General features: G+C 39.8%; 1 protein-coding gene and 1 long non-coding RNA gene across 10 annotated transcripts in view; one reads left to right on the top strand and one right to left on the bottom strand.

Annotated features, from left to right (window-relative positions):
• KCNMA1 (potassium calcium-activated channel subfamily M alpha 1) overlaps nucleotides 1-23,974 on the bottom strand; it is a 904,559-nt gene that overhangs the window by 544,394 nt on the left and 336,191 nt on the right. The window lies entirely within an intron of this gene.
• Nucleotides 22,116-23,974, top strand: part of LOC140521314 (uncharacterized) — a 28,190-nt gene continuing 26,331 nt past the window's right edge. The window contains exons 1-2 of the long non-coding RNA XR_011972877.1: nucleotides 22,116-22,328; nucleotides 23,370-23,460. This is a non-coding gene — a long non-coding RNA (uncharacterized lncRNA). The remainder of the gene's footprint in view (nucleotides 22,329-23,369; nucleotides 23,461-23,974) is intronic.

Genomic DNA, 23,974 nt, shown 5'->3' with positions numbered 1-23,974 from the left:
GACTTTTTTTAGAAGGAACCTTGAAGAATCTGTCTTTAGAGAAACAGCATAATCAAATAAAGTAGACTCAATTTACTAAAGATATTATCCAACTTAGATGATTGTCCTGGCCAGTTTACATCACAGCTGTTCCCCACTAAATGGTCCATTAAATAAAGAAGTCTTCATTAGCCTTTCCTTCAATGGACACCAATTCTTTTCCCCTCACACCACTAAAGAAGAGTAAGCCTCATTAGTATGCCACTTCACCTATCACCAAATGTGTAATCAGGTGGATTTATTTTATGAGATAGTTTATTAATCACAGATTATGAAATGTATGAGGGAAAATACATTATTTTTGACTCCAAAAGAGAATCCCGTCTCTCAGAAGATCTCCATTGTGGAAGTCCTCAGGGATTCACAAGTATGGAGTTCTGGAAGGAGTGTGACAACACCCTTAGTTGAAATGAACATTTGGTTACAAAACATTTCTCCCTTCTTCCTGGTTTGTTAATTTTCTGCTTGAGTGGCTCAAATTATTGGAGTCAGCACGAAGGCAAAGGCCTCCAAAATCCCCTCTGGCCTGCAGAGGTCTTGGGAATACAGCATGTACAATCTGCAAATGGAAAGGCAGGCATGACCTGAATGGGCCACTTGAGGTTTGCTACTAAACTTGACCCTGCTCAAAAATTCAACTTTTATATGAAGGAAGTTAACCAAATAGGATTCCCCAGGAAATGACTCTGTTTTCTTCTGAAACCAGTGAGCTAAGGAGGTTGTTAGTTTCTAGTGTGGACATCAATACAGGATTAGAACCACCAGACACTAGGCAGTTGAAACTCTAGACTTCTGAGATTCTTAACCTGGGCTCCATGAACTCATACATGCATATATACATACACACATATACATATATGTATGTACATATATATGTACATACTTGGATGCATACCTATATACATATAATGATAATTATATTTTAATATATTTGAATTCCTTTGTAACTTCTTTTTGCCTTAAAAACATTATTCTGAGAAGGCTTTGTTCAGCAGATATTGCCAAAGGTGTCCATGACCCAAAAAAAGGTTCAGGACCCCTGCTCTAGAATAACGTGACTACATGGAGTCATAACAAAAATGGTAGACATGCGAGTCAGGAAACTTGGATTCTATTGTCACAGTCTCAGTGTGTGATCTGGTTTAAACCTGGAAGGTAGAAGGGAAAGAGGACCAGATTTGGAATCCCAGGACCTGTGTCTGAATCTCACCTAGGTTACTTTCTTCCTGTGGGACATTAGAGAAATCATCACACCTCTCTGGGCCTCAGTTTCCCCAGTTGTAAAATGAGAGCTGTTGGACTAGAGGTGCTTTGAAGTCCCTTCTATCTCAAGATCTGTGATCTCATGATCCAATAAGCCTACTCAGTCTGGTACAAACTGCCTGGAAACTGCTTGAGATTACTTTGAATCAGTCTAAACTATTTGGAAATGTTCTGAGCTAGTTAGAGAAATTTTGAATTGTTCAAAACTGGTGTGAACCAATCACTCCTGGTCTGATTCCACTAACCCCAGTTCCAATTAGTTTGAACTGGTTTTGCTCATTTTATTTATTACTAATAAAGCCCAAAATGCAGGCAGTTTGGTGGAGCAACAGATTGAGCACTGGTCCTAGAGTCATCTTAATGAGTTCAAATCCAGCCTCAAACACTAACTGTGTGACCCTGGGTGAGTCACTTAACCCTGTTTGCCTCTTACACAGAGAGCCAGTGCTGTTTAATCAGCAGATTCCCCCTGATTCCTCAATCTTGGCTGATGTAACTCAAACATGTTTGACCTCAATAAGGATGTCTGTGATGGGAGTATATAGGAGCATAAATCTTAAAGATTATGCAATTTCATTTTTCTGACTCATTTTACAAATAAGGAAACTCAGTCTCAGAGAAAGTAACTGATTTGCCAAAAGTCATACAGTTACATAGAGGCAAAGCCAAGACCAGAACCTAGGGCTCCTGGCTTCCAATCCAGAGACTCCTCAGGTTCCTAAGGCTCTCTTCTGAGATTTTAACTCCCTCATTTGCAGGCAGCCTAGTTCTCCCTTCTCATTGGTATTCCTTCAATCCTGTATTCAAAGGTGAAAGATAAGCCAGGTTCATTGAGTAGCTGATAGGGGATGAGTACAGCTTTATTGAAATCTGTGCATGGGGATAAAAATGTGGGTAGGAAGCCCCTACTTTCAAATGGAGAGGTCTTGCTATTAGCAGTAGCATGACATTGGCTATCTTAGCACGTCTAGAGAGAGTGGCCTGGAATTTTATGTCTTTTTTTGAGTATTTTCAATGGCTTCACTGCTCTGAGCTAGGCAAGCCTTCAGTTAGCAGCTGATGAAAATAAAGTTGGATCTGATTGGAAAGAGCCCTTTCACTTTTCATCAGATAGTGATGGGATTTCCCCATCAAGTAAGATGAATGGGAAGTGATATAATAAGCCTTTGGATATGGAGAAATTGGTTGGAATTCAATAAACAAATTGCTATTGATACTCCAGGAAGTTCAGTGTTCTGAAGAAGATGACTCAAGGATAAAATAATGATGTTAATAGCTAATATAGCTAACATTTGTATAGCACTTTACAAATACCTAGTACAACAGACCTATGAGTTATGTAGGACAGAAAATGGATGGGACTACCTTTGGTTTCATGGGTATAAGGAACTCCCTCTACTAATAGAGATCAGATACTTCTTTTGCAATTTATAGTCTTAGAGAGCTACTCAAAGCAATGAACAGTGAAGTGACTTGCCCAAGGTTACACAACCATTATGCATCCAAGGATTTTAATCAAAGTCTTCCCAGCTCTGAGGTCAACTTTCTATATGCTACAACATGCATGGAGATTATGAATGTTGGCTGATGGATTGATCATCTTGTCCAAGTAATGGGGAACCTGCAGCCTCAAGGCCACAGATTCCTCAGGTTCACCCCTTTGATTAAATCCAAACTTCACAAAATAAATTCCCTTAATAAAAGGATTTATCCTGTAAAACTTGGATTTAGGCAAAAGGTCATAGCCACTGCATCAATCCATCAGTTCAAACCTGTACCTGATCAATGACAGAATCCATAATCTCCACAATAAAAAGTCATTCATCCTCTGCTTTGAAGGCTCCATGACTAAGAAGGAAGTCACTATCTCTCAAGTCAACAAGCATTTATCAAGAACCTACTATGTTCCAGGCCCTGTGCTAAGTCCTGAGAATACAAAGACAGACTACTCTACTTTTGGATAGCTCGAAACCCTAAAAACTCTCTGATAACAATATTGATATTTTATAGGTGAGGAAAGTAGGGGTCAAAGCACCTGTGATTTGCCCTAGGACCTCCAGGTAATAAGGAGAAATGTTTAGAATGTGAATTTGGATCACCCAGTACCAAAGCTCATGCTTTCAGATACATATACTTACAGCCTCACTCCCACATTGTTGAGAAAGGCTAATCTAGAACCTGGCCCCATAGCTTTGGTATAAACAATAATACAGATGGATGGGGAGGAGAAAAGGAAACAACACTTGGAGAACAGCTAGTGAACAACTCCCAAGACTGAGAGAACTCCAGGCAATGGGGATGAAGCACTAGGTAGCCTTATCAGAAAGGGCCAAAGGTAGCACACCATTCAATGAATAGTGAAGGAATTTCAAGAGAGGAGTCACTGAGGCATCTGAGCCTCTAGAGTACAGAGAAGCCCAGTGGGTAGGGAGAGGAGATAGAGAGCAATAAAGAGCATAAAGAAAAACTAGTAATAACTGCTGATATTTATATGGGATATACACATTTCACTTGATAGCTTTGAGGCAGGTACTACAAGTGTTATCCCCATTTCACAGATGAGAAAACCAAAGCTGAGTAATTACGTGTCTCTTCCATGCTTGAGAAGAGACAAGATTAGAATTCACGTCTCCCTGACACTAAGTCCAGTGCGCTAACTCTTACACAACTCTTCTGCTCTTCTGCCTACCTTTCCTTTCCTTTTTTCTCCATCCCTTCATTGCTAAACTTTTTGAAAAAGTGATCTAAAGTTTATACAATGTTTTATTCATAGCAACTGTACAAATTTAATGGAGAATTATTGCTCCCTTTTACGAATGAAATCTGATGTCCACAGAAGTGAAATAATTTACTCAAGGTCAAACCTTTATGAAACATAAGAAGTAAGGCATGAACCTCAAACTAGAGGTAGCTACCTTTCTAGTGGGTCACAGGGGTAAGATCTTACCTAAATTTTGTGTTTCCCTCTGTACCAGGCATAAGGCTTTACACAGAGGAGGTATTTAATTTTGTTGTTATTGTTGTTGGTTATGCTGAATGAATTAATGAATGCTTGGGATCTAATGATCCTGACTGAAAGGGAGTATCTTTCCTCTGTCCTGATCAGCCAAATTTTCTTGGACAGAGCTAGGACTTGCTATGGTCTCCAACTCACAGACTGTGCTGAAGAAGAACCTTTGCAAAGGCAGCAGCTGGAGGTTAAATTCTGAGTAATTAACATGTTTATCCATCATAGCAGAATTGTTCCCAAGAGAATTCAAGTGTCAGATCACTTTGCCTGCCTTTAATTCAGTAAAGCTTCCTCTGTGTCTTGCCAATGAATACTAAAGGGGTAGGAGATGGGGAGGGGACCATATTCGAGAGCAGGGAAGTACATCAGGCACTTGACAAAAGAAAAAGCATAGCTTTTAGAGGCACAAAGAATAGAGAAATAACCCCTCACCACCTTTCCGTACCAGCTGTTACACATTTGTATTTGTATGTATATGCCCTGCCCCACACACACACACCAGAGCAGCTAGGTGGTACGGTAGGTAGTGCACCAACTTTGGAGTCAGGAGAATCTGAGTTCAAATACAGCATCAGACACTTACTAACTATGTGACTCTGAGCAAGGCATATAACTTCGTTTGTCTTAGTTTCTCATTTGTAAAATGAGATGGAGAAGGAAATGGCAAACCACTCCAGTATCTCTGAGAAGAAAATCCCAAATGGGGTCACAGAGAGTCAGATACAACTGAAATGATTCAAAAATAACAAAGCAACCTTTACAGGATTCTTCCTTTATCAGTTGTGCAATGAAATAGTTATTTTCCTGACTGTACAATTTTAAGTTTAAATGACCATTCAACAACAACAATTATTTTTGAAAAATCAACAACATTCAACAAGTATTTATTAAGCACCTATTCTATAAGGCACTATTCTAAATATCAGCGATACAAGCCCAAAATAGTGCTAACCTGAGGTTGCTTATATTCTGATCCAGGTTGACATGGCATTAACTCACACATACACACACACACACACACACACACACACACACACACACACGAACAGATACTACCTGCTGCTGCTCATCAGAGGGTGAGGGGGCAGATGGGGAAGATGCCTTCTATGTACCACAACACTGATGCTAAAACATTACCCACAAGTAGTACCAGAGTCATAGGTTCAGGGATGGGAGGGACATAGTGATAGATAATCCACCCACCTTCTCCCCTTCATTTTATAATTGGGGTAACATGCCTTGAACCAGGTCACATGGGCAGTAACAGAAACTAGTGTTTGAACCCAGGTCTCCCCTTGCTTCAAATCCACTGTTATTTCCACTGCCTATTTCCTGCTTATCCAATTCTAACCATCAGCCAAAAGGACTCCAGGCAGTTTGGCATTCAGTACATAGGAACAGCTGGGCTTGCTGAGGCTTTTTAATATCCCAGCTCAAAGCTACCCTTCCCCCAGGCAGGGGTCATCTGAATGAAGGTCAGCCTACACACCCTTTGGTCAGGACAGGTGGGCTCATGAAGGAAGACATTTTTTAATAGAGGAACAGTCAGCAATGAGACTGAGCCACTAATTCAGTTGTGCTGTCTCTAAGATGACTCCGTGATACCTGAAAAGAGACAGACACATGGGCTTCTGGTCTACACTTTTATCATGAACCGTCTGAGGCTGCTTAAGAAGCAGGTTCTGAGATAGCATTATAGGAAATAGAGCTAGAAATATCTTTGGGGTGATCTCTTCAAAGAATTCCAGAATCATAGAGTGAAAGCTGAAAGCACCTAGGAGGTAACCTCACCAAAGAATTCCAGAATCATGGAATAGAAATTCACTAGGACACAGAGCTGAAAGAATCTCAGAGGTGATTTCATCAAAGAATTCCAGAATCACAGAGTGGGAGGGGACTTGAGAATAGAATGTAAGCTACTTAAAGGTAGGAATCATTTCACCTTTGTCCTTGTATCTCCAGCACTTAACATAGTGACTAGTGCATGGCATGTTCTTAATTTATGCAATTGATCCATTGATTGATTGACTCAGAAGGCATACAGTCCAACCCGCTCCTGATCAAGAGTATCTGCTCTCTCTAACAGGGGTTCCCAACCTAGAGTCTATGAACTTGTTACATTAAATATGTTGATAATTGTATTTCCTTTACATCCTCTATATTTTAATTTATGCACTTAAAACATCAATCTGAGGATGAGTCCCTAGGCTTCATCAGACTTACAAAGGGATCTATGAATAACAACAACAAAATGAGGGACCCTTACTCTACAACATCCTGAAACACAAGTTATCTGCCATGGAAGAGGAACCTGAGACTTCTCAAGGCAGGCCACTCCACTTGGGGCCAACTCTATTTCTCACAAAAATTCCCACATTTTATAGGAAAGATTGAATCCAAGAGAGTTCAGGTAATGTTCCCAGGGTCACAGATAATTAACAGACCTGGAATTCAAATCCAGACTCCAAACCCAAATGCATTATGGTTTGGATATTCTCAAGGAAAAAACAATGGGAAAAGTCAATGACAATGAGTATAAAAGAGAATGTGGAAAGAGGACAGGGAGAGAAAAAAGAGTAAGTTAAAGGGGGAAATGAAAGAAATCTGTGGCTAGAAAATACTGTCCAATAGAGGTAGTGCCTTTCATAGTTTTCACAGAAGACAGCTAGATGCTGTTGGTTCTGTACTTAGTGAGAACAAAAGGCATAGACACAGAAAAGTCTCAGATTGATGTTTAAGGTCTTTTCCAGACTGGGTCCAACCTTTTTTCCTAGCTCCTCCCCTACTCAAATCTTCTACTTCCCCTCCCTCTACTCCCCTCCTCAGTAACATAGTAAGGGAGGCAAATCTGTTCTGATGAGGTAGTTTTCCCATCTTTAAAATGGGTTTAATAATGAGTACTTTGTAAACTTTAAAAGTTCTGTATGAATGTGAGTCATTATTATGGGCAACTAAGTGGTGCAGGAGATAGAGCACTGGACCTAAAGTCAGGAAGAACTAAGATAAAATCTGTCCTCAGACACTTCCTAGATTGTAACCTTGGGCAAATATGTCTTAGTTTTCTTCTCTGTAAAACAGGGATGATAATAACATCTACCTCTCAGAGTTGTTCTGAGGATCAGATGAAATCATATTGATAAAACTCTTTGCATTTTTTAAAGCTATCATCATCATCATCATCATCATCATCCATCCATGTATGTATGTTTGTATTACAATCCTACTACATCCAAGGTAGTGAAGTCATGGAAAATAGCACAGTCCTGTCCTTGAAGATTACATTCTAATGGAAATCAGAGTTTAGAAAGAGGCAGTAGATGACTCCAGGAAACCAAAATAGGAGCATGGTAATCCCCTACACTTCCCAGTTTTACTCAGATCAACTTTCCTCAGCACATAATCCATCAATAATTCCATACACACTAAGACTGTGATGTACCCAGTCCTGTGCTCAGTGCTATTGCTGGAAACAGAAATATAATATATAGGTTCCCACCCTCAAGGAGATGACAATCTGGTTAGAAAGACCAGAAGTACACTTTAAAATAGTAACTAGGAAAAGTAAGTACATAATAATGACAAATTAGTACAAGGAAGCATATAAGTTCCACCTCACAAGTGGATGCCATTGATTATAAAAGAGATGGAAGTTGACAACCATATTGATTGTATAAGAAATCAATGTGGGTACTGAAGGACTAAACCTATGTTAGTTACAAAGAAGGTGTTTCTGGCAGATCTGATGACCAGAGACACAATATACAATCACTTTGAAAAAGACACATCATAAGATGTATAGGAAAGAAAAAAAAACTGATGAATTCCTCCATTGGCCCAATTCTATCTTATACCTTGTAGGAATTGCCCAACAAGATAATGCAAACTTGTACTGGCTTGGTCATGTCCATGGTGCTCTGCATGACATGTCAATTGTCTGAACAACTCAGAAGTCACCTTGGAAAACATTCTATGGTCTGAGCCATTGTTGCTGTTCCTGTTGCTTGTCCTTTGTTTTCAGAAAGAACCAGTGACATCATGGGATGACGTCTTGACTTGTGCTAGAACTGGATTTAAATGCAGCAGAGTGCACAAAGCCTGAGCCACCAGATGAGTGGTCAAAGGAGATGAGCAGAGTTCTTAGAAAAATTGTGAATAATTAATAACCACAATAAAAGGCCAATTGCCCTATATCACTAATAATAAGAAATATTAAACAACTCTGAGTTTGGACCTTACACCTAATAAATTGTTGAAGGCAAAAGGTGAAAGTGGTCACTATTAGAAAGCAGGAAAACTAATAAAATGTTGGCGGATCTATAAATCAATCCAACCTACATGGGAAATGAATTGGAGTTACTCAAAAAAGTGAATTAATGTTCACACCTTTTGACTGAGGGATCCAAAAGTTACAGACAAAAAAAAGAGGAGTTGCATATATGTTGAAATATGTATTAATTACATACTTTTTGTGGTACTGAAAAACTATAAATAAATTAAGCAGATGTCCATTGATTAGGGAATGGCTAAACAAATTGTGGTACAAGAATGGAAGGTCATAAAATGATTGTGCTATAATAAAACATGAACATGAGTAACAGAGAAATATGGGGAAATTTGGATAAACTGACATGAAATGAAATGAGCAGAAGATATAAAATAATTTTCACAGTGACTACAACAATGTAAAGAAAAAAACAAGAAAGCAAAACAGAACATTTAATGATGGTTTATCTTGGACCTGCAGAGGAGATGAAGGAATAACTCCTTTCATTGGAGAGGTGAAGTGATCATGAGAGTGCAAGGCTCTGTAATGACCAGTTGCAGCTCATGTGTTAGTAAGTTTTGCTTGGCTTTTTTCTTCTTGTATACAAGGGTAGACTGTAGATTGTCTTGGTGAAGATGGGGAACTACTTTTGGAAATGACTGAGACATACAAGCGATAAAACTTGTAGAAAAATGGAATCTGGCTAAAATATTATGCTGAATGGTAAGGTTTTCCTAATCATCACGATCTTTATCTGCTTCTTATGGGCAGAAATTGTACATCTCAGAAGCCTAGGTCCTAAGGAGGTTTTGGTTGGAGGACAGGGGAATTGCTAGAGGGAAGGCAGAGGAGTCATTGGACCTTTGCAGAATGATTTGGGGCAAACTGAGGTGAGAATAGATTGATTCAGTACAAGCTGCCTGACTAAGACGATGCTGCATTAACGATCTATGTGCATCCAAATTAAAAAAAAAAAAATTGACGTAATGCAAGTGGGTAATTATCCAGTGCTTTCCAGGAACACATTCACACTGGATCAGGCAGAGATCCTGTCTTGGTGCCTTTGTTTTTAATTTATTCCTGCGGAGAAGACAACAGTCCTGAGGTGTTTTGTATGTGTGTGTTTTTCTTCCATGGCTCAAAATAACCTACGTTCTTTCTGCTTCAGTAAATCATTCCTGCAGCTTGATGGGGTTCCTAGTAGGTATGGGAGCCATTCAGCCTTTAGGAGAAAAGAAATTTGTGAATGCACTGAGAGGCTGTTTCTGTGGGTCCCTGGGGAGTTCTGCTGCATTGGGACATCCTTGCCCCAGCCCAGTCAAGCCGTGTCTAGGACTCCATGGTCTGTCTGCTTGCTTTGCAGTTGTCCCTGCTATTGCCCTGGGGGCTTGTGATTACACAGGGTTTGTGTTGAACATATGGTTCCAGAGGGGGCCTGGATTGGTGAGGGAACTTCCCTTCTAAGAGTACCTTCAGTCTCAATTCTCTCTTTTCTCCTGCTCCTCCTCCTTCCCTCCCACCACCTCTCTCCCCTCTCCTTTTCTTTCTCTCTTCCTCCTCCTCCTCCTCTTCTTCTTCCTCCTTCCCTTTCCGCCCTCTTTCCTCTCTTTTCCTACTCCCTTTCTCTGATATAAATATAGATATATGTATTTATCTATGTGGATGTGTGCCTATATATGTATATAGTGCATGGGTGTATGCACATACATATATATATATATATGCAAATAATCTTTTATCCACCTAGTTATTGACATGGTATGTCTGCTATTAGAATATAAGATCCATGAGGGCAGGTAATGCTTTTGCATTTTCTTAGCACATGGTAAGTGCTTAATAAATGCTTATTGATTGATATATGTTTACATAGGTGGACTCATGAACATTCCAGCAAATTTTCTGTTCAGTGAACACTTGAAAGTCATTAGTAATAATAATAATAACTTGTATAGAAAACATTTTAAAGTTTGCAAAATAATTTACAAATATTATGTCATTTTATTCTCACAAAGCCCTGAGAAGGTGCTATTATTATCCTCGTACAGAAGAGAAAACTGAGGCAGAGGTACAATGACTCATCAAGGGTCACATAGCTAGTGGGTGTCTGAGGGCAGATCTGAACTCAGATCTTCCTGAGTCTCGGTCCAGCACTTTAGCCATTAGGCCACCTGGCTGCCTCTGTTGTGAGGAGTCTGCTAAAACTGCTGCACTAAGGCCTGATATCATCCTTCAGAGAGCAGAAGAGCCACCCTAAAACACTAAGTGGCCCTGCAACAAATGCCCCACTCTCTTACGAATTTAGAAAGAAAGAGAAATGAAAAGTTTCCCTAATCTTTCAGTTATTTCTTTCTGGCTCTGCCTAGAAAAGAGGGAAGGAGTAGGTGACAATTCAAAGATAGTAGGATCTCCTTGAGGGCAGGGATTATCTTTCATTTTGCATAGATCTGTATTTCCAGAATTGAGCCCAGTGCCTGGCACATAATAGATGCTTAATGAAGGCTTGCTGACTGTATAAGTATTTAATAATTTCTCTACCTATCTTCCATTTTCTATACCTTATACACAATTGTATTACTATGAAATGGTGGCCTGTTGTAGTAAATCAACTGTGAAAATCTATTAGTTTCTTTCTTGTATTTTTGAGAATTCCATCCATTTGTACACAAACCATTTATATAAAGGTTTTCTGTAGAAAGTAAGCATATGCTAAATAGTTTCTGATATCTTCTTGGCCACCTTTCCCTTAAAAATGCCATCCAGGATCTTTTCCATTATTTTAGAATCCTCCCCATCTTTGTCTTGAAAATTGGTCCCTGAGGGCCCTGAAAATGGTGCTGCCTCTAACACTGATTTCTGCAGCGTGTCAGGTCGAGATGATCTATTTTCCCAGCTTCCTTGAGCATCATTCAAACTTCCTTCTAAAGCACACTGGGTTCTGAAGTCATAGTTTCTAAATGGGACAGTTTGACTGTGTCTGATGATAAGAAGAGATCACTGTAAGAACAAATGCAAGTTTTTCCACTTCACATGTAGGATGAGAGGACCTCACATTCCAATGGGGAGAGACCACAAGGAAATCACTAGGAACAGTCAGTGCTCATTCCAGTGCACCAAGATCCCTCCCAAATGTTTCCAGGATGGTTATTTGGTCTAGGGCCAACCTTTTTGTGATTTGTTTTCCCATCCACTGATTTCATTGTTATCTGTTTTGTTTTGTTGTTTGTGGTGTTATTTTTGTTTACTTTTCAACCATCACTACACCATACTGTCTTATTTCTGGTCATCACGCCCATCTCCTTTCCCAAAAAGAACCTGAGACTCTGCCCTCAGGAGGGGATCTGAGAAGTGAGCTATTTCCTGATGTTTTTCAGAACCAGACCTCCACACCAATTCTCAGCCATTTCCATGCTATGCTCTATCCCACACTTCCATTCCCCCTTATGTGTTATTTTCATCTATTAGATGCCCTTAAAGGCAAAAACCATGTTGCTTGCTTATATTTGTATGCCCACTACTTACCACAGTGACTGGCAGATAGTAATCAGTTAGTAATCATTTTATATGTCTAATATTGGCTTCAGTCTCTCTCTGATGGGCAAGAAAATCAAGCATTTATTGAGTCCATTTCTGACCTCCTTTGACCTCCCCATTTTGACAATTGCTTTACATTGGTTAAACTTTGCTGGGAAGTGGGGATAATCGCAGGCCATAGATCTACTTTTATCCAATTTTTGAAATCAGTGTATTTAAATGGGTCAGATGGGAGCTGCTACAGTTACCTGCCATGCTGTCTTCTCACCTGTATCCTTTCTTCTAATTTGATGATGAGTTTTACCCAACAGTGACCTTCCTATACAGACAGTTTATCTGATTCTGAAATGATTCCCATAGTTGTTAATCAGTCATTTCCTGGCAATTGATGTGCTTAGTCATATTTTCTTAGGTTATGAAGCTCTTTCCATATCTAGTACCTCATGATTCTTTTCTTAAAGAAAGTCTTCATGACACCTAGACATGAGGCTTCCAGGTGATCTATCAGCCTCTAGCATTCCTCCTTTCTTCATCCCAAATCATAATTCCTTCCTAATTTATCACTGTCTCCATGTACCTAACTTAACACTGAATTTAGCAAGGATCTAGGGTATGTATAGAATTGATTTGGAGGCTGATACCCCATAAGTGTTAACAAGTTTTGTAGAATTTTGCAGTTTTTGCTCAAAAGTTGCATCTATCTCCCTGGTTACTTGTTTGCCTTGCAGTATGAGATGACCAAGTGTCCCATGAAATGTTTCTTGCTAGCAGTCTTTGGTACAAAAGCACCAACTCAGCAGTTACCTTTATTTGCCTCTCTGGAATCTGTGAATTTGGTACACCTTATATGTGCTGTCTCCACTTGGGCCACTACCTACTTTCCACTAGAAAATTATACTCAGCCTCTAGAGCCAACCTGGGCTTTGATGGATCAGTTTTTGAAAATCAAGCAGCTGAGCTGAATCTCAGCCCTGAGTGGCAGTCCTGGGGTGAGAAGCAGCACTGGTCTGGTGGAGCTGGTGGAGGCTCTGGAGAGGGAATTCTACTCACAGACCCTGGGCAGAAAAACTTGTGGTTGCTCACACACCAGAGTGCAGGCCATGAAAGGAGTAAACTCCTCTCCCTTGATTATGCCACCTTGGAGGAACTGAGAACTTACAAGTCCTTAGAGTATACCCTCCACTTGACAAAGGACTCAAAAGTCAAGTAACAGGCTGGGAAGATGCCCAACAGGGAGCAGGGAATAAGACTATAGAAGGTTGCTTTCTTGGTGAACAGGCATTTTCTTCCATCCTTTCAAATGAGGAAGAACAATGCATACCATCAAAGGAAGACATAAAAGTCAAGGCTTCTGCATCCAAGACCTACAAAATAAGTATGCAATGGTCTCAGGCCATGGAAGAGCTCAAAAAGGATTTTGAAAACCAAATAAAAGAGGTGGAGGAAAAATTGGGAAGAGAAATGAGAATAATGTGATAAAAATCAAGAAAAGTGAGTCAATAGCTTGCAAAAGGAGATCCAAAAAAATGCTGAAGAAAATATCACCTTTAAAAATAGACTAACCCATATGGCAAAAGAGGTCCAAAAAGCCAGTGAGGAGAAGAATGCTTTAAAAAGCAGAATTAGCCAAATGTAAAAGGAGGTTCAAAAGCTCACTGAAGAAAATAATTCTTTAAAAATTAGAATGGAGCAGATGGAAGCTAATTACTTTATGAGAATCCAAGAAATTATAAAACAAAAGCAAAAGAATGAAAAAATTAAGACAATGTGAAATATCTCATTGGAAAAACAACTGACCTGGAAAAGAGATCCAGAAGAGACAATTTAAAAATTATGGGGCTACCTGAAAGATATGATGAAAAAAAGAGCCTAGATATCATCTTTCATGAAATTATCAAGGAAAATTGCCTTGATGTTCTAGAACCAGAGGGTAAAATAAATATTGAAAGAATCCACCAATCACCTCCTGAAAGAGATCCAAAAAGAAAAACTCCTAGGAATATTGTAGCCAAATTCCAGAGTTCAAGGAGAACTTAATTCTCCTTGAGTATCAAGAAAATATTGCAAGCAACCAGAAAGAAACAATTCTAGTATTGTGGAAATACAATCAGGATAACACAAGATCTAGCAGTTTCTACATTAAGGTATCAAAGGACTTGGAATATGATATTCCAGAATTCAGAGGAACTAGGATTAAAACCAAGAATCACCTACCCAGCAAAACTGAGTACAATACTTCAGGGGAAAAATGATCATTCAATGAAATAGAAGACTTTCAAGAATTTTTGATGAAAAGACCAGAGCTAAATAGAAAATTTGACTTTCCAACACAAGAGCCAAGAGAAGCATGAAAAGGTAAATAGGAAAGAGAAATCATTAGGGACTTACTAAAGTTGAACTGTTTACATTCCTACATGAAAAGATATTTGTACTTCTTGAGACTTTTCCTAGTATTTAGGTAGCGGAAGGGATTGCATACATATAGACAAAGGGCACAGGGTGAGTTGAATAGAAAGTAATGGTATCTAAAATAAGTAAAATTAAGGGGTGAGAGAGGAATATATTGGGAGGAGAAAGGGAGAAACAGAATGGGGCAAATTACCTCTCATAAAAAAGGCAAGAAAAAGCTTTTCCAATTGAGGGGAAAAGGGGGGAGATGAGAAGGAAAAAAGTAAAGCTTACTCACATCATATTTGGCTTAAGGAGGGAATAACATGCACACTCATTTTGGTATGAAAATCTATCTTACATTACAGGAAAGTAGGGGAGAAGGAGATAAGTGGGGTTTTGGGGGGATGATAGAAGGGAGGGTAAATGGGAGGAAGGGGTAACTAGAAGTAAACATTTTGGGGAAGGGATAAGATCAAGACAGAATAGAATAAATGGGGGCAGGATAGGATGGAGAGAAATATAGTTAGTCTTTCACAACATGACTATTATGGAAGTCTTTGGCATAACTACACATGTACATCCTACATTGAATTGCTTGCATTCTCAGTGGGCATGGGTGAGAAGGGAGGAAGAGAGAGAAGTTGGAACTCAAAGTTTTAGGAACAAATGTTGAGATTTGTTTTTGCATGCAACTGAGAAATAAGAAATACATGTAATGGGGTATAGAAATCTATCTTGCCCTATAAGACAAGAGAGAAGATGGGAATAAGGAAAGGGAGGGGTGTGGTAGAAGGGAGGGAAAATTGGGAGAAGAGGTCATCAGAATGCACAGTGTCTTGGGGTGAGGGGAGGGGAGAGATGGTGAGAAAATTTGAAACAAAATCTTGTGGAAATGAATGTTGAAAACTAAAAATAAATTAATTTTTTTTTAAAAGAATGTATATTGTCCAGATATCAAGAGCAGTTGGATGGACTTTTCACTGAGTCAGTCCATTTGGTATGTATATCTTACAAAGTCATTGCAGGCAGGAAACAAGCTGGACTTAGAGTTGAACAGGAAAACAGGCTGAATCATAATCATAGGAGCTTTTTCCTGTAGCAAAAGCCCATTATTTTAATACCAGCATTAGCCCTCTGATGCTCCATTGCTGCAAATCATGGAAAATCATAATCTCAAAAAAATCACAATTTTTAGTGACCATAATGGTGATGAAACATTGTCTGTAGACCAGGGGGTCTTAACGTTTTGTGTGTGTCCTGGACTCCTTTGGAAGTCTGATGAAGACTACAGACTTATTAGAATAATGTTTCAAATGCATAAAATAAAATAAGTACAATTATCAAGGAAGCCAATCATATTGAAATAGTTATCAAAAATTTTATTATATTTATAGAGCCCATGTTAAGGACTCCCAATATAAAATGTAGGCTCAGAGGTGGACAGTTTTTTTTTCTTAACTTACCCAATGCTTTTATATGTGTGTATGTGTGTCTATACAGACATAACATACATATATGAGGTGAGAAAGAGAGACAGAGAGAGGAGGGAATGAAGAGAGAGAGAGAAGGGGTGGGGGGAACGTATGATGGATTTGGTATCAAAGGATCTGCGTTTTAGTCCTCACTGCCATTTTGTTTCTATATGGTTTTACATGGATCACTTAACGGCTATGAATCTCTATGACTATAAAATGAAGATAATAATATTTGTCATACTGACCTCACAGGGTTGTTATGCAGAAAGCATTTTGTAAACCTTAAAGCATAGATGACCATGAGATAGGGACTAGCTTTGTTATAGGGAACTCCCAGGTAAGGAAACTCTACCAATTCAGGTGACCACCTTCTCTCTAACTTACAGTCTTATAAGAGAGTTGCCTGTAACACTCCTAGCTTAAAGGACTTGCCCAGGGTCACACGTGTTGGAAGTTGGAAGTTTACCCACATTCAGGGTCATTATAAACAGATCACCCTTATATCCACCAAGCCACAGTGTGCCTTGGATCATGTCTAGTTATTGTTATAGGGAAATACCCATAGAACTAAGGTCAGCTGGCTGGTTATTGACTGCATCTATACATATGACTTCAGAAATAAGCTGAGGTTTTACTTCATTAAAATGCTGCTTCAAACCTGAAGTCATTTAGGAGGAAAAACAATGGAAAAACAGAAGGCAACCCAGGATGCAAACTCCAGATTGTTGCTGAGCGGTAAATTAATTCACTCTCTCACTAAAGGTCAAGCAAGTTAATATTTCTCTTGGCACTGGAGATGCCCTCCCTCTATCCTGTGGACTGTGCCTGGGGTTTAGCCAGCTAGGCACTGGGCTTTTTAGCCTAAGAATGGAAAATCAAAGAGTACAGAAGGAGCTGGTCTAATAAATTGAATAACAAAGACTCACCTCTGGGGAGAAATTTCATTGGTGTTGAGTATTATCCCCCTGGCAGCTTGTAGTTTGGCCGTACTCACCTGGGACCAAAGCATTCTAATAATAACTCTATTTATTTAGCAAATCAACAATGCCTCCTATTTATATCTGCTTTCTAGGCCACAATCCAGTGAGGTCAATGGCACAAATATTGTGATACCTGTTCTATAGATAAGTAAACTGAGTCCAAGGAAATTTAAATGACTTCTCAATCATGCAGCTAAGTGTCCAAGTGTCCAAGCCGAGATTTAAACCCTGATCTTTGATTTCCATTGTATTTACCCAACTGTCTTTCCCACTTTCTCACATTTCTTTAGTCTTACTTCAAGAAGAGCGGGATTATACTAACTCTCATGGCTCTCTAACAGGGTTTCCTAGCTAGCGAAAGCTCTTCCTCTAACAGTTTGGAGGAGCACAACATACAGGGAGTCACCATCTGGATCCAACATTAGCTCTTGCTACTCTCCTCTGCTTTAGTCAGACTGGTCTATTTGTTACGGTGACAATATGCTTTTGGATTTCATGCTCCCTTCAAACCAGAAGGCTCTCCTCCTTCCCCTCCATCTGCCTAAATCTTACCTATTCTATAAGATGCACTTCAAGCCCTATATTCTCCGTAATTTCTTCACAGACCACTCCAACACAGAGATTTCTCTGAGTTCCTATTGCAGTCCTATCATTTGACCTACTCATTCAGTCAGTCACTTTTTAGTTGGTGTCCAACTCTTCATGACTCTATATGGGATTTTTTGGCAAGCATAGTGGAAAGATTTCCCATTTCCTTCTCCAACTCATTTTACAGATGAGGAAACTGAGGCAAACCAGGTGAAGTGATGCCCTGGATCACACAGCTAGGAAGTGTCTGAAACTGGATTTGAACTCAGGTCTTTTTGACTCCAGGCCTATCACTCTATCAACTGGACCATCAGCTGCCTCTACTTGTGTCTTAAGCTTCTTTAAAAAAATCCCATAGCATTTAGCACAGGGCTGGGCACAAAGTAGACACTGAGTAAATAATGACTGATTTCATTTGATTTTAAATGGTATTATGGATAGGCCAACAGATATTAAGGGACCTTCTCACCTCTCCCTAGGGATATTCCAACCCACTGCATTTGTGTGGGCATGTACACACAGAGCCAGGGCAGCTGTAGATACTGGGATTCTCTTAGCCACTCCATAAAGCATTGATCCTTCCTGCAACATGCAAATGTCTTCTATTTTTAAAGGTTGAACTAGGCCACACAATAGTTATCTTCTCCTCCCTAAGTGTACATTAGCAGATGTTGCTGCTATGAAGAGAGCTGGCTTGGAGGTGTTAATTAACTGCACTTCATGGCCCAAAATTCACAGTTTCTAAACACCTTCCATCTTATTCCTTTGGCTACCTTTGTCCTAAGTTTGTCAAATTTACAAGTCACCAAAGGATCAAAATGGGTCTATAGCTGAATATACCTCCCTAGGATACTATTGAGCAATCAATCAACACACATTTATTAGAGCACTATTGTAAGCTGTGAAAATGGGGGGAAGGGGATCAAAAATAGTCCCTGACTGCCCTCAAGAAGCTTATATTCTAACAAGGGAGACAATGTATATAAATAGGCACATACAAGATAAGTACAGATTAAATGCAAGATAATTTTAGAAGAGAAAGGCACTAGTAACTAGGAAAATAAGGAAAGGCCACATGGAAAAGGAAGGGGCACTTGAGAGGAATCTTAAAAGTAAGGCAGGAAATCACAAGAGCCACAGTTTAGGAATAGAGGCATTTCAAGCATGGGGAACAGCCGATGCAAAGGTACAGAGATAGGAAATGAAGCATTGAGAGGGAGGAATAGTTAATAGGCCAATATGGCTGAAACATGAAGTGTGCAAAGGGGAGCAACATATGTGATAAAAGAGAAAAAAACAAAGAGCCACATCAAAATGCCAAAGGAATATATACATGTATATGTATGTATGTATGTATACATGTATGTGTATGTATCCTGGAGGTAATGGGAAGTCCTTGGAGTTTATTAATTAGGAAGTGACCTGTTCAAGCCAATGTTTTAGGAAAATCACTTCCACACCAGTGTGAATGATGAATCAGAATGGGGAGAGACAAGGAATGGAATCCATGTAGAAGTCTATTGTAATGGTCCAGGAGAGGGCTAATGAGAACCTGAACTAACCTGGTCGCCATATGAATGAAGGGGAAAGTAAATTTGAGAGATGTAGGGAGAGAAATTGTAAGATGTAGCAAGTGATTGAATGTGTGTCAGTCAAGAATTAAGAATGACACCTGGCACTGAGACTGTGAGCTTGGGTAGCAGAGACAGTGATGGTCCTCTCAAAAGTAATAGGGAAGTTCAGAACTATCGCAGGTTTAAGGGAAAAGACAATGAATTCTTATTAGGATGTGCTGGATTTTAAATGTCTACTACAGAGCAGAAGTCAGTATAAGATGGGCTTATCTGAGATGGAATGTAGTACCAAAGGGGCTTTGTTATCAGGTATATGAAATTTCTGCTGTAGCTAATTCAGTGCTGCCTGAAGACAGACAACTCTTACTTTTTTAAATCCTTGTCTTGGCTCATGCAATTCCCCCACTGTAGAATACTCAACCAGCTCCTCTTTGCCCATTCAAATCCTACCCTGTGCTTAAAGACCAAGGTCCCAACCTGTTCACTAGCTGCCCAAGGACAGTTGAGTTCTCCTTCTGTTGAGCTCCTCAACCACTTGTCTTTACCCCTCACTCAAGAAACAACATTTTTTCTGCCTCTTCATACATTCGTATCTTCTCACCAACTAGACTGGACCTCTTAAGGATGGGACTGTGTCTTACTGTGTTTTGTATTCAGGTACAATTTCAGTATTATCCTGGACTATTTGTTCCTTCTCCCTCATCTTCCATGTTCAATAAGTTGGTAGATCATGTCAGTTCTATGGCTTTAATATATCTTGTGTCCTTCCCCATCCAACATTCCAGTTCAGGCCCTGATCACTTTTCCCTGGACTTTTGGAGTAGCCTTCTTATTGAACTCCTGACCTCCAGGCTCCTTCCTCTCCAGTCTTCTACGCAGCTGCCAATACAACATTCCTACAGCTCATGTCTAAATTTGCCTCAAACCTGCTCAGGAAACTGTAGTGGCTCCCTCTTTCCTCTAGTATTTGTCTTCTAAAATCCTGAACAATCTGGCTTCAGCCTACTTTCTTTCAGGCATGCTATTTTACTCTATATGCTAGCTAAAGTAGTCTCTGCCATTTCTCACACGTGACATTTCATCTGCTTTCTTTGCACTAGCTGTCCCCTACATAATTTCATGCTTCCTTCAAAGTTAAAATGCCGCCTCCTTGAGGAATCCTATTTGGATTCCTCCCTTCCCAGTTGTTGGTGCCTTTTCTTGGAATACTTTGTATACATGCCCACTTGTCTATGTAAACATTGTTTCTCTCAAAAAGAATATAAGTTCCTTGAGAGCAGGAAATATTTCATTTGGATCTCTGTATTACCTTCGCCTGGCACATTGTAACCAATAATAAACAAATGCTCTTTAAAAGCAGTAATATTGAATACCTTGTATCCTCCAGAGCCTGGGAAAAGGCCTTGAACATAGCAGTGTTCTATAAACATTTATTTAATTGAACAAATATTTATTAAATATCTAATGCATGCAAGGCATTACAAAGGGAGGGGGAAGAGTGAGGAGTACAAAATGAGGAGTAGCAAGTCCTTGCCCTCAAGGTGAGAGGGATATAGAAAGTACAGAAACAATAAAAAGTCAAGTGTATGTGATGTGGGATGCTCTCAAGAAGAAAATTCTGAAGACTCAGGTAAATTTATGACTAGGTAAATGACAGACAGTAGACATGAATGACTTGGTATCGGCTTGGACAGAAGTCCCTAACGAAGAGTCCCAATGATCTACACTTGGATCTGTGGTGTTTACCAATTTATCAGTGACTAGGATAAAGTCATCAAGGGCATATTTTTCAGGTTTGCAAATGGCATAAAGATGTATAAAATGGCTGGGAGTCAGGATCTAAAAAATAGATCAGAGAGTAAAGATCCAAAAAGATCTAGTCAATATAGAACATTGGCCCTAATCTAAAAAAATAAACAAAATGAGGTTCAAATGTAAAGTTCCATGTTAGGGTTCAAAAATTCAGTACAGTAATAGAGAGACATGGCTACACTAGACTAGACAGTGCACAAGTAGAGTATTGTGAAATGACACTGGAAAGTAAGGTTATCTATTGATATAAGGAAGTTTCACTGAGAATATCTAAAGCATGGATCCTCTTCAAGGACCAAATCGTAGAAAGACTACCTCAGGTTCCTGTGTTTTATCCAGGAGCACTCACTATCCCAGTCCATTCAACACATCCAAGGACCAGAATCCAAAGAAAGGTATATGGGAAACCTAACCCAGCATCCACCATTGCCAAAGGCAACAGGAAAAGGTTTGAGCCTTAACTTTCTTTTTGAGGCAACACTGAGTAATGGCTAGGACATGGGATTTTGAGTAAGGAAGTTGTTATTGTTGAGTCACTGAGTCGTTTCAGTCATGTCTAACTCTGTGACCCCATTTGGGGTTTTCTTGGCAGAGATACCAGAATGGTTTGCCATTTCCTTCTCCAGTTCATTTTACAGATGAGGAAACTGAGACAATCAGGGTTAAATGACTTACCCAGGACAGGAGTCAGGAAGACATAGGTTCAAATCCCACCTCAGACAGATTTTTGCTATGTGATCCTAGGCAAGTCACTAAATATCTTTGACTCTGAGTTTCTTCAGCTATAAAATTAGGGGCTCAAACTCAGTAGCAAGTAACATTCCTTCCAGATCAAAACCTATGATCCTATAAAGTCCTTGCACTTTGGAAACCTTAGTTTCCTCATACATAAAATGGGCTTGGACTCAATAGCTTTAACAGGCTATGACTCTGCTTAGTTCTTCCTCAGACTGACTGCAATTTGCTAGGTGGCTAAGCGGGGTTAGGGTCACAAAACTTTGCACTACTGCTCCCTCCCCAACCTACCCACTCACTAGAAAACTAAGTCAAAAGGTCTCAGAAGTTTCCAAAAAGATAAGAAAGCCAAAGCAGAAATACTCAATTCTCTTGACAGCTGTAGAGAGTTTAGGAGCCTTGCTCTAACACCCAATTCCCTGTTTACCCAAACAGCTCCCTTTGTCCTCCCCCACAGCCAACCTGCTTAATTACACGCCTGGGGCCATGCTCCCCACTCATTGCTCCATCATTCTGTCAGCCTCCCCAAAGGCAGCAGACTAACAGGGCTGGCGCAGCCTGTAACAGTCAGCAGAACCAGTGGCCCCAACCAAAGAACTTGGCTCTTTAATGAAATGTATGGAGGACCTGGAATCAACGCCGATAATACAAGAAGACCAGATCAAAGTGAGCAAAAATGAAGGGGGATAGTTGATCTTAAAACAAATTCTTTAGACTTTCTTTTTCCTGATAAATAAAAGGTTTCCATGCAGACTGGTTTCATACATAACATCTTAACAAAACTTGGTATCAGACATCCTGACCTCAAATCTCAACCTTTGTCATTTAATAATGAGGTGACATTGGGCTTAATCTCTATGATCCTCGGGCTGTTTTTCTGTGAAATAAGGATAATGTTACTTGTTTCTACCTACCTCTCTGAGTTATTGTGAGGATTTCATAGGGTCAAAGGGGGGAGACTTTTTTTTGGTCATCTGGTCCGGCCCCTTCATTTTCTAGATGAGGAAACTAAGACCCAGAGAGGAGAAATAACTTGTACAAAGTCACACATATAATAAGTAGCAAAGTCAGGATATGTACCCATGTCTTCTGATCTCCCATTTGCTGCTTTAAAGATCTTCCTAAGGATAAGATTCGTGTTTCAGATGGAATCATCTAGAAATGCAGCTGTTTGGATTCTGCTCCAAGCCACTTTCCAAATGGCATCTCAGCTCCTTGCTCCCTTCTGAAACCTCAGGAATCCCCATCTGCTGTTGCTGCTTCTGCTTCTGTTGTTTTCCACTAGCTCCTGCTTCTGTTTCCACATCCCCAGCACCACCCTAGGATTTTGACTTAGTTGGTACCCCTTGCAGGACTGGCTTCCCCAGGCCACCTCCCCCAACTACTTGCCTTCATCCCTCCACCTGTTCCAAAGAGCCTTAGGCAGGACATCCCTACCAGCTGGTCCCCTCTGAAAAGCAGCAGACATAGCACGCCTCTATTTTGTGGGGTCACCAACCATTGCAAGCAAAGCTTTACAATGATGGATGATAAGCACAATAGTGGAACCCAGCCTTGGAAGAGGGAGCAAGTGAGGGACAAGATAAAGGAGGGAAAAGAGAGCCAACAAAGGAAGACAGCTGATAAACAAAATCTGTTATACTCAAATCTAATTCAGACTAAATGGAAGAGGGGAAATAATCTGAGCTAGTGATGTCTCTGTTGCAGAATATCTATACAAGGCAGCAAGGAGGTACAGTGAATAAGAAGACATGAATTCAAGTCCTGACTCAGACGCTTATTAGCTGTGTGACTCTAGGTAAGTTGCTTAACCTCTCTCAGCCTCAGTTTCCTCATATGTAAAATGAAAATATAATAGCACCTACCTCACAGGTTTGTTGAGGATCTGGGGAAATAACGTATGTAATGGTGATTTGAAAACCTCCAAGTGTTGCATAAATGCTAGCTACCATCATCTCTACCACCACCATCGTCATCATCGCCATCACCATCACCATCACTATCACCATCACCATTGCCACCACTATCATCATCAATGTTATTTGTATAACATACCCATGAGAACTCACATGGGCTAATAAAGTGCCAACTAATAGAGCTTCTTTGGTAGACCTGAAGGCAGCTAGATGTGAGTAGTTTAAGCACATTCATCAATGAATCCGGTATAAAGGAGTTTCAACTGGAAGATCCAAAACATGAACCTCCAAGGACAAGATGCTAGTAGTCATCAAGCATTTGTTAATTATCTATTTATTATATTCTAGATGTTTTTCAAAGTCTTGTGGCTTCAAAGACAAAAAAATGAAACAGTC

This window comes from Notamacropus eugenii, chromosome 1 (genome assembly GCF_028372415.1).
Source record: "Notamacropus eugenii isolate mMacEug1 chromosome 1, mMacEug1.pri_v2, whole genome shotgun sequence".
Taxonomy (NCBI): Eukaryota; Metazoa; Chordata; class Mammalia; order Diprotodontia; family Macropodidae; genus Notamacropus; species Notamacropus eugenii.
The sequence above is the reverse complement of the archived record's forward strand: the minus strand, read 5'-3'. Positions and strand labels throughout refer to the sequence as shown.